Raw genomic sequence first — 10790 nt, forward strand, 5'->3', positions numbered from 1 at the left:
AAGCAACCAATTTACAGGGGAAATAATGAGAGATCAGGCTAGAAAGATAGGCCAGGCTGAGGTCCAGGCCTTAAATACTGGGTAAAGGGGAGTCATCAACAATTTCTAAGTAAGGACACTTTGTGAAAAGTAATTTTTTCAGCTGCCTAAGTGGATGGATAGCTTATATAGAGGGTAGATCAGCTTAAAGAAGGGCTGATATCCTGAACAAAATTAGGATATTTGTTGCAATTTTAAAAAAAGGAATAAAATAATATAAACTTAAGTGTAGACTAGAAGAGGTGAAATGAAAACAGGGAGACTTCAAAGCAACAATCCACCAAAGGTTTGTGCTCCTTGGGGACCAGGTATCTTTTTCCACTGGCACCATCTTGCCTAATCAGCCAGAGAGGGATGCAGATTCTCAACTAAGCTAGGTTCTCTTCCATGAGGTACTCAAAGCTCCCATTTGATTTTGGTGATGGCAAGCCAGGCAGCGGGTAAGAAACGCCACTCACCCTTGTCATTTTCATTCAAGGACTAGCCAAAGTCCAATTCTAATCTTTAGCCAACGCATTTTATTCAATGTGAAAGTCATTAAATTATTATTTTTAACATAATAAGAGTAGAAATTGTCAATTTTAGAAGCACATATGCGAGTTTCCCTGCACAGGAGAGAACACGAATCCCATTAGTTAAAAATAGCAGTTGTGCTCACTTTCCCCCACATGCTAATTTTAATAAACTTACTCTGAAATTAGCCTGCCACTATGAAGATAGCTGCTCATCAGAAATGTTCCCAGTAAGCACAAAGCTTGCCTCACAAGAGTTCAAGTATTCGCATGAAACTTTGAACAATGCAGAGTTCTAAACGAAACTCTTCCTCTTCTCACTAGACTGGCACAACTCCGCAACTGCCACCGTGCCCAGCACCACCACTCTCCAGCCACCCATCAAAGGGCATCTTGGACTCATTCTATCCCATCTCCCCAGTTCAGTTGGCTATGAAGAACTGCAGGGGGTCTTCCTTTAAAGTATTTCTTATTAAAAAAAAAAACTAACTGCCATCGAGTCGATTCTGACTCCTAGCGATCCATCTTGGGTTTCTGAGGTGGTAAATCTTTACAGAAGTAGATTGCCCAGTCTTCTGCGGAGTAGCTGGGGATTTGCACCACCAACCTTCTGGCTAGCAGTTAAGGTTGCAGGGGGTCTTCCTTTAAAATATTTCTTATATCCATCCCTTTTTTCTATTCCCACTGATGTTATAGTTCCTTAATACTTTATTCATTCATTTAAACATCCAAGCATTCACATATTCTAAATTGATTGATCATTTACTATGAGCAAGGTACAGTTCTAAGTGCCAAGGTTACAAATGAATTCAAGATATGGTCCCTACTCTTAAGGAGTTCAAGGTTCTTTGGAGCCAGGAGGGAAAGGGAGGGATACCAACAAATTAAGGGTAGGTTAGAAAAAGCATGTGATAAGTGGTTTGACTTAAGTGCAATGGGTTGTTGTTATTGTTATGTGCCATCGAGTCGGACCCGACTCATGGCAACCCCTCCTTGGGTTTCCAAGGCGGTATCGCTACGGAAGTAGATTGCCCAACCTTCCTTCTGAGGAGCAGCTGGTGAATTTGAACTGCCAGCCTTCTGGTTAGCAGTCAAGTGCCTTAGGCACTATTCTACTAATGGGTGAAGCTCGAAATGTTTATGGTGACAGAAAATGCTAAATTACTGTAAAAAAATAAAACAGCTGTGATTGAGTCAATTACTCCAACTCATGGTGACCCTATGAGTGTCAGAGTAGAACTATTTCAATGGCTGATTTTTTGGAAGCACCTCTGGGTGGACTCAAACCACCAACCTGTTGGTTAGCAGCCAACTGCATTAATAATTCAAACCACCCAGGGACTCTAGTTACTCTTAGCTCATCCTAACTTGCCTTTCCATGATTCTTGACAAGGTTACTAAATTTGTCTTTATATTCCACAACCTGGTACAGTGCTTTGCACACAAAAGAGGCTCAGTGATTGTTAAGGTCTGTGGAAACAATCTATCCCACATAATTCCATTAACTTGTACTCCAACTAAAAAAGCACTCGGTGCCTCTATGTGACCAGCTACGTTAGGGCACACCCTTCTGTCTTGCCTTTCAAGTCCTCCTGGTCCACCTAGTCCATCTTGGCAATCCAACCTCAAATTCTGCTATACCTTGATTCACTAATCTCTGCTCTGATCTTGGGCTTCTCCTCAAGGGCCAACCACCAGCCCAGTATTCATGCCCATGCTCTCTCATGTTCTCCTATCCTTCTTCAGCAGAAAAGGAGGAACCCCGCATAAGTCCCACTTCTTCCATGGAGCTTTCTTCCACTTTTCCAAGCCTCACCAAATGTCTATTATACACTGTTGCTTTTGCTTAATAATACTGTTTAATGGGAATATTCTGAAATAATTAACTGATGCCAAGTCTTACCTCTATCCTATAATATCTACCCTATTTCTTCCTATATCCCCCTCTCCCATTTTAAGTAGTCAGAAATTATGCGTCTGTGTCTCAAGGAAGAGATAACATAGCAGAACACATCTAACAAAATAATTTACTTTTATTTTGAAAGCCTGACCATTAATGGAATCAGGGCACAGAAAAGTATTTCCAGTGGATCCCTCCCACAAGACACTCCAAAAGACTAGAAAAGATCTCCAGAGGTGAGGAAAAATCAGAATCCTAATGTAATTAAGGAGAGCTTGGAGATTCTAAAGAAGACTCCTGATCAAAAGGGGGGAAATACACAACAGAATTTAAATTCTCATGGGATCCAGAATATCTGGAGCCTCTGGGGCTGGATGAACCCCCAAAGCTACTGCCCTGAGATAAACTTTAACCGTAAAACTGTAAACCAAAAATATCCCCTAAAGCCTTCTATTGTGGTATTAGTGAAGAACACTGACAGAACCACAGACTACTAAAAAAACTAACAAATCTGTCCTGGAAGAAGTGCCGCCAGAATGCACCTTGGAGGTGAGAATGGCCAGATTTCATCTCACCTACTTTGGTCATGTTGTCAGAAGAGACCGTTCTCTGGAGAAGGATATCGTGCTTGGTAAAGCAGAGGGTCAACGAAAAAAGGGGAAGGCCCTCAACAAGACAGACTGACACAGTGGCTGCAACGATGGGCTCAGGTATAGCAAGGATTGTGGGCAGTGTTTCATTCTGTTGTACATAAGGTCACTATGAGCCGGAGCTGACTTAATGGCACCTAACAATAACAAAGCCTTCTTTACATCAAACAATAATCTAGCTGAACAAGTGAAGAATGTCTGCCACGCGCATTGTGCTCTTTTAAAGAACTTCCTACGTGGGATCAATGACCACAGCAACTCGAAAGGCTATGTAGAAAGCTTAGGGGTAGTGGGTTTATGTCAATAGGGAAGAGCAAAGCAGAAAAGGGGGGGAGAATGGCTGCACCTATGAAGAATGTAATCACTATCACTGTATTGTGAGGGCAGAAATTGTTGAATTGGGGTATGCTTTTCTGTGGCGTATATTTTCAACAGCAAGAGTTTTTAAAAAAGAAAAAGGACTGCTTGGTTACCAATGAGTCTAAGAAGGAACTCGGCCTCATCGGCCTGGGATGGGGATTGGCATGTGTAGATGGGTGGGGGGATGTGGAGGCAGGAGGGAGAGGCTAATTCTGCTGGAAACCTGATCATTTTAGACCAAAGGGGGTGAAGTCCTCTGTAGGCTTAAACCTCACCCCCTTTTTTGTTGGGGGGGGGGATTAGGTAGAATGAAATACAATTTTAAAATACAGAAAAATTCATCCTTTTTAGGAATGCACTTCTATAAAATGTTAACAGATGTCTATAGTCATAAAACTGGAGCTACAATCAAGATATGGAGTATGCCCCTCACTCCAAAGCATTCCATAGAGCTCCCCTGCAGTTCATCTCCCTCCCCACCACCAGTGCTTAGCTACCTAGTGCTACCGTGGCACATGTGGGTGGCTTTACAGAAGAGAAATGGGTTTCCTCACAGTTCAAGAGGCTGTGAGTCTGAATTCAGGAAGTATCTCCAGAGAAGAGTCCTTCTTGTGTATGGAATCATGTTGTATGTAGCCTTCAGAGTCTCTCACTTCTTTCACATACCAAATGCTTTTAAGATTCATCCATATTGTTGCACCTATCTGTAGTCTGGGAGCTCTGGTGGTATAGTGCCTAAGGCATTTGACTGATAACTAGAGGGCTGGCGGTTCAAACCCACCATCCACCAGCCACTCCTCGGAAGGAAGGCTGGGCAATCTACTTCCATAGTGACACCACCTCGGACACCCAAGTAGGGTCCCTACGAGTTGGATTTACTCGATAGCAATGAGTTTGTAGTTGTTTTTTTTTAATCCATAGTCTATTCCTTTTTTATGCTGAGCAGTATTCTATTACATGGACATACACATCTGGACATCGCATTCCTTCCAATCTTAAGTGATCATGAATAAATCTGCAATAAACACTCACACAGAGGTTTTGGCATGGACACGTGCCTTCTTTATTCTTGGGTAAGTACCTAGGAGGAAGACTGCTGCATTGTTGGGTTTAAGTTTATGTCTAACTTTATAGGAAACTGAAACTGTTTCAACAGTAGTTGTACCATTTTATATTCCCTGCGCCACGGATGAGCCTTCTGGTCACGCTGCGCCCTCCTGAGCAGGCTCTGTCAGGCTTTTGTTGGTTTCTCCCTGTTTTGCCGCTCCACTAGCTGTGCTGCAGTGTCTCACTGTGATTTTTGTTTCCATTTCCCTACTGGCTGAAGATACTGAGCTTCCTCTCCTGCACTTATTTGCTACCCAAATATCTTCTCTAGTACACTATTTCCCAGTTTGCCCATTTAAAAAAAAATCTGGTGTATCATTCTCTTCTTATTGAGTATGATACTTCTTTATATGTTCTGGAGACAAGCCCTTTGTCAAACATGAGCTTTTCAGATATTTCCTCTTCATATGTAGCCTATTTTATTAATAGAGGCTTTCAGACAGCAGAGTTTTTAGTTTTGATAAAATCCAATGGGGCAATCTACTTCTGTACTGATACTGCCTCAGAAGCCCAAGGAGGGGTCGCTATGAGTCAGGTCTGACTCAACGGCACAAAACAACAACAACAAATGATCTATTTTTCCTTTTACAGCTTGTGTGTTTTGTGTCCCATATACCCTTCTTCCTTTTTAATAGAACTCTCCCAGGCTCAAGTTGGGCACAGGGGTACCCAAGGAGAGACCACATTTCCCACGCTCTCTTGCAGCTAGGCTTGGCCAAGTCCAATGAGATGTGAGCAGAAGTTGTATGTACAGCTTCCCAAATCCATTGCTATCAAGTAGATTCCAACTCATAGTGACCCTAAAGGACAGGAGAGAGTAGAAATTCCCTATAGGGTTTCCAAGGCTGTAAGTCTTTACAGAAGCAGACAACCTCATCTTTCTCTAACAGAGGGGCTGATGGGTTCAAACAGCCAACCTTCTGGCTAGCAGCTCAATGTTTTAACCACAGCACCACCACGATTCCTTGTACACTTCCCAGTCCTCCATAATTTAAAGAAGAGTCACTTGCCCTGACTCCCCATCCTTACCACTGAACCCCTGCTCCTCTCTCTCCTTATTCCCATGAGCTGGAACATGCCCATGGTCACAACCCAGCTGAGGACCACACCCTACGCCAAGCAGAGAGCTAAACACATTCTAGCATTATGGCATTCGATCCTCAGAGTTATAGAAACACTAAGGTGCTGTTGTTGTTAGATGCTGTTGAATTGATTTTGTTGACTCACAGTGACAGAGCAGCAGTGCACCATAGGGTTTCCTAGGCTGTAATCTTTACAGGAGCAGGTCGCCAGGTCTTTTCTCCTGGGTGAGAGTCTCTGGGTGGGTTCAAACAGCAAAGTTTTCCATTAGCAGTTGATCACTTAACCATCGCTCCACTAGGGCTCCTTACCAATGTGGTAAGTACTTTTATTATCCTATTTAAAGAGGAGAAAAATGAGGCCCAGAGAAGTTGCACAGTGTAGCAGCTCAACATCCATTCCCTTCCTTTTGGCAGGCAGCCCCCAAATTTTACCGAGGGGTCTATCCCACCCTATCACTCAGTCCATATGGCAGGGCTCTGTGCCAACTCCAGGCCTAAAACAGTCAGGTCTCTGCTCTCCGGAGCGTTTTCTTCCGGGATAGGAGGTGCTCTAAGTGGGTTTAAATGGAGTGACTCTTGGGGCTCTCCTGGGATCTGCTGGGTAAATGTTTCTGTCTTCTCCTCTGGGCTTGAACCTGAGAGGATGGGAGGCTTAGAACACAGCCAAGCAGGAAGCAGACCCAGATATGGAGAAAACCATCCATTTGAAGGCTGAATCCAGCTGTGCCTGAAGCCAGCCCTATCTGGAATCAGTAGGCACAGAAGCCCATAAATTCCTTCTGAGCTTAACCAGTTTGGGTTGAGTATTGGTCATCCACATCAAGAAAGAAAAACAACCTGCACTCCCACCTGGGTCTCTTAGTGTCTCCAGAGTCTAAGTCTAAGAAACTGTGGTCCTAATCTGTGCCCTTAACAAGTCAGACTATGCGCCTACTCAATTTCTCTCTTCCAAAACCCAGTGAATCTACTTTGTGCAGAAGTTTGTCTTCTGCCCGGGTTGTCTACTAGCTGCCTCATGACCACTGCACACAACATGCTAGATGAATACAAGATTGATTGCTATCTAATTAATTAATCAAAATTCAAAGAGTGCAATTAAATTAGGCACAGCTTATCACAGAGGCAATAGGCTAAGAGATGACTGGGATTTTTATCATGGAAATAAAAAGTTATTGATTACCTGCATGGCTCCACTTCAAGGTTCCCCTGATGCTGAATGCTCGCCTGAGGGGTAGTGAGGATAACATCTCCCCCTCCCCAGACATGTAATTTCCAAAACCGAGCACTCGCCATGCTTCTTTCCCACGCATGGCTGTGCTTACTCCAGGGCCAAGAGGAAGATGGAACTTCAGCTTGTTATACTAAAAATATGAAAATAAAACTGAGCTCTGTAGGATCGTTTTAAATGAAAAGTGCTTCCTCAAGGCAAGACAAGGGAGCAAGCTGATTGAGAGAGCACAGGGCTCTGGGTGGGAAGGGTGGCAGAGCAATGCTAGGTGGGGGCTTCTGTAGAAACCGACGCAAGCCTGTCGAAAAGCCCTCTCGGCCAAGGCCAGATGGATGCCCTGTGATGTCCTCCCCAGTCCCTTCCACTGTTGCTGTCAGGTGCCATCAGTTCAGCCCTGACTCATAGCAACCCTGTGTACAACAGAACAAAACACTGCCCAGTCCTGTGCCAGCCTCACAACCCTTGCTATATCTGAGCCCATCATTGCAGCCACTGTGTCAACCACTCATTGAGGGCCTTCCCCTTTTTCATTGACCCTCCACTTTACCAAGCATGATATTCTCCTCCAGGGAATGGTCCCTTCTGACAACATGACCAAAGTAGGTCAGACAAAGTCTGACCATTCTCACCTCCAAGGAGCATTCGGCTGCACTTCCTCCAGGACAGATCTGTTAGTTCCCCTGGCAGTCCATGGTACTTTCAGTATCCTTCACCAACATCACAACTTAAAAGCCTCAAATCTTCTTCAGTCTTCCTTATTCATTGTTTCATCCCCAATTCTTTCCATTGGGGTCCAAAATCACTCCATAATACCGCTAGCCACTGATCACACTCTTGCTTGAAACTCACTTGGCTGGATACCAGTTGATTTCCCCATGGAACACCATGGAACCCCTGCCAGCCAAACATGCACAGACAGGGGAATTATCTGAAATCGGCTTAGCTTGTAGGAAGGGTAGATTAGAAGGCTACACTCCCAGTCACTCTCAGTCAGTAGGTTTGGTAAGGGGCCCGGGAACATGCATTTTCACAGGCACTCAAAGTGATGACTGGGATGCAAGTGATGCACACGCCACACTCTAAGGAACACTGGGGACTAGAAACTGGGTAAAACACAGTCCCCTTCCTTAAGGAGCCTGCTGTCTAGTAGAAGACATGGACAGATGAATTGGTGATTAAAATACAGTTTGGCCTACTGACTCTGGGCAGAGCTATGGAGTCAGCCCAGGGTCCAGATCCTGCCTAGCTCCCCAACTTACCAACTGTGAGGCTCTGAGCAAGGCTGTTACTCTGAGTCACAACTTCCTTATCTACAAAGTAAGAGGGGCAAACAGTTAACGTGCTCCGCTACTAACCAAAAGTTCAGAGGTTTGAGTCCACCCAGACACACATGGGGTCACCGTGAGTCAGAATCTCTGCAACAGAAACTGAAGAACTGCTTATACCACTGTGAGAATAAATGAGACCTGTAAAATGCGTAACAGTGAGGAAGCACCCAAGATAGCCATTAATTACTATTAAGGTAGAGTTCCTGGGTGGTACAGTTAGTGCACTTGGCTGCTAACTGAAAGGTTGGAGGTTCAAGTCCACCCTGAGGTGGCTTGGATGAAAGGCCTAGCAATCTACTTATGAAAAAATCACCCATTGGAAACACTATGAAGGACAGTTCCACTCTGATACAGATGGGGTCACCATGAGTCAGAGTTGGCTCGACAGCAACTGTTACTATTATTATTATTATTATTATTATTACTATTAAAGGCAGGAAGCAAGTTGTATTCATTTTCCTATTCCCCAGCCCCCAGCTGTAAGCTGTCTATGTTGCTGTTGTTGTTATGTGCCGTCAAGTCAGCCCCAACTCATAGTGACCCCTCCTTGGGTTTCCGAGGCAGTATCACTACGGAAGTAGGATTGCCCAACCTTCCTTCCGAGGAGTGGCTGGTGGGTTTGAACCGCCAGCCTTCTGGTTAGCAGTCAAGTGCTTTAGCCACTATGCTAGAAGCTGTCTATAGCTGGTGTTCACTAGATGCTTAAGAAAATCAAGAAAGCATTACTTTGGAGCAGGGCTTTGCACTAGTTCTTCCTGGTTCAGTCATGGCCCAAGAAACAAAAACAGAATGGATTCATATTTATAAAATGTGGGTAAACCAGAATAATCACTCAAATGGGAAAATGTATAGGTTGACACCCTGTTAGAAACTTAAGTTCCCTCTTCAAAAAAAAGGGCAGCATTTGTGTTGCACAGCAACCAAATCTCTTGACCAACAGAGTAGGAAGCAATGGTGCCCTGCTCAAAGATGGTGGGTGACTGTGCCATTTTAAATATGTGTTGATGTCCACAGTCCTGGCAATAATCCAATCTACTGCACCAGGCTCCTGAAAGAGCTCATTATGCCTCTTCCCAGTCTTCCATTCCAGGGTGTTGACCCATAATTTTTCCCATTCCAGTTCTCCTTCCACTTGCCCAAATTTTAAGAATCTGGGTCTGTTCCAATTTCACTTCACTGGTGATGACTGAAAAGGTTTGAATTGATTTGAAGCCCTGCTTTGGAAAAAAAAAAAAAAACTCAGCTGGATCCATTCACTCACCCAACAAGTATTTATTGAGCACCGGGTGTTTACAAAGCTCAATGTGTAGGCAATGGTGAGAAACAGTCAAGTGGAATACACCAGTCTAGTGGACAGACCCATTGTTACAGTATAGTACAGTCAGTCCAAAGTAGAGGTAACTTGAGAGGTACAGTCCAGCACTTGATTACATTCCGTCCTTTAGCATCTTCATGTTTATTGCATGACTCTCTTCCCAAACTGTATCATAACCTTTGAGGGCAGGAGTTGTCTGTCTTGTTTGCCACCAAATCCAAAATACCTAGCAAGGTACCAAATACAACCTACTACCAAACCAAACCAAATTCACTGCCATCGAGTCGGATCCGACTCATAGCAACCCCTCCTTAGGTTTCTGAGGTGGTATCACTATGGAAATAGATTGCCCAACCTTCCTTCCAAGGAGTGGCTGGTGGGTCTGAACCACCAGCCTTCTGGTTAGCAGTCAAATGCCTTGGGCAGTATGTCACCAGAGAGCCTGTGCAATCTACTAGGCATTCGATAAGTATTTGTGGAAGTAGTGACTATTCTGCTGCTACTTCAAAGCCCAATGCTGGACTGCTATGAAGAAGCACCTGCAGCCTCCTTGGCTACTAAGTAGGATTCTTAATCGGCCCAGAGAGAAGAAACCCAGAATATCTATTTGTCCATTCGCATAAAGCCTGACAGTGAGAGGAGATAAGGACAGGCTCCAATATATTTAGGAGTGCTTTCAACGACTTATGAAACAAACCAAACTGGAGATTAAGTACTGTCAGACTGACCCAGAGGCCTATGGAATGATTAAAGCAAAAAGACAGTATATGGTTTCTATTCCAACACCCCACAACGGAAGAAAACAGTAAACAAAGACACCCTTTGTTGTGTGTGTGTGTGTGTGTGTGTGCATAACCTACCAACCAAGCAACCAAACCCACTGGCATGGGGTCTGACTCACGGCAACTCCATGTGTTACAGAGTAGAACTGCTCCATGGAGTTTTCCTAAAGGCTGTAACCTTTGGAAGCAGATTGTCAGGCCTTTTTTCCACAGTGCCACTGGATGAGTTCAAACCACCGATCTTCAGATTAGTGTTGTTGTTGTTATGCGCTATCAAGTCGGACCTGACTCACAGCGACCACTCCTTGGGTTTCTGAGGCAATATGGCTACAGAAGTAAATTGCCCAACCTTCCTTCTGAGGAGTGGCTGGTGGGTTTGAACCGTCAGCCTTCTGGTTAGCAGTCAAGTACGTTAGGCATTACGCTACCAGAGCCCCTCTTCAGGTTAGTAGTGGAGTAGAAACCATTTGTACCACCCAGGGACCTT

At 44.3% G+C, this 10790-nt stretch overlaps 1 protein-coding gene across 1 annotated transcript in view; it reads right to left on the reverse strand.

The window, feature by feature from the left end:
* Positions 1-10790, reverse strand: part of CCDC149 (coiled-coil domain containing 149) — a 171449-nt gene that overhangs the window by 159608 nt on the left and 1051 nt on the right. The gene's annotated exons all lie outside the window — the stretch shown is intronic.

Source organism: Orycteropus afer, unplaced genomic scaffold (assembly GCF_000298275.1).
Source record: "Orycteropus afer afer isolate SDZICR_OR568_19922 unplaced genomic scaffold, OryAfe1.0 scaffold00346, whole genome shotgun sequence".
Lineage (NCBI taxonomy): Eukaryota > Metazoa > Chordata > Mammalia > Tubulidentata > Orycteropodidae > Orycteropus > Orycteropus afer.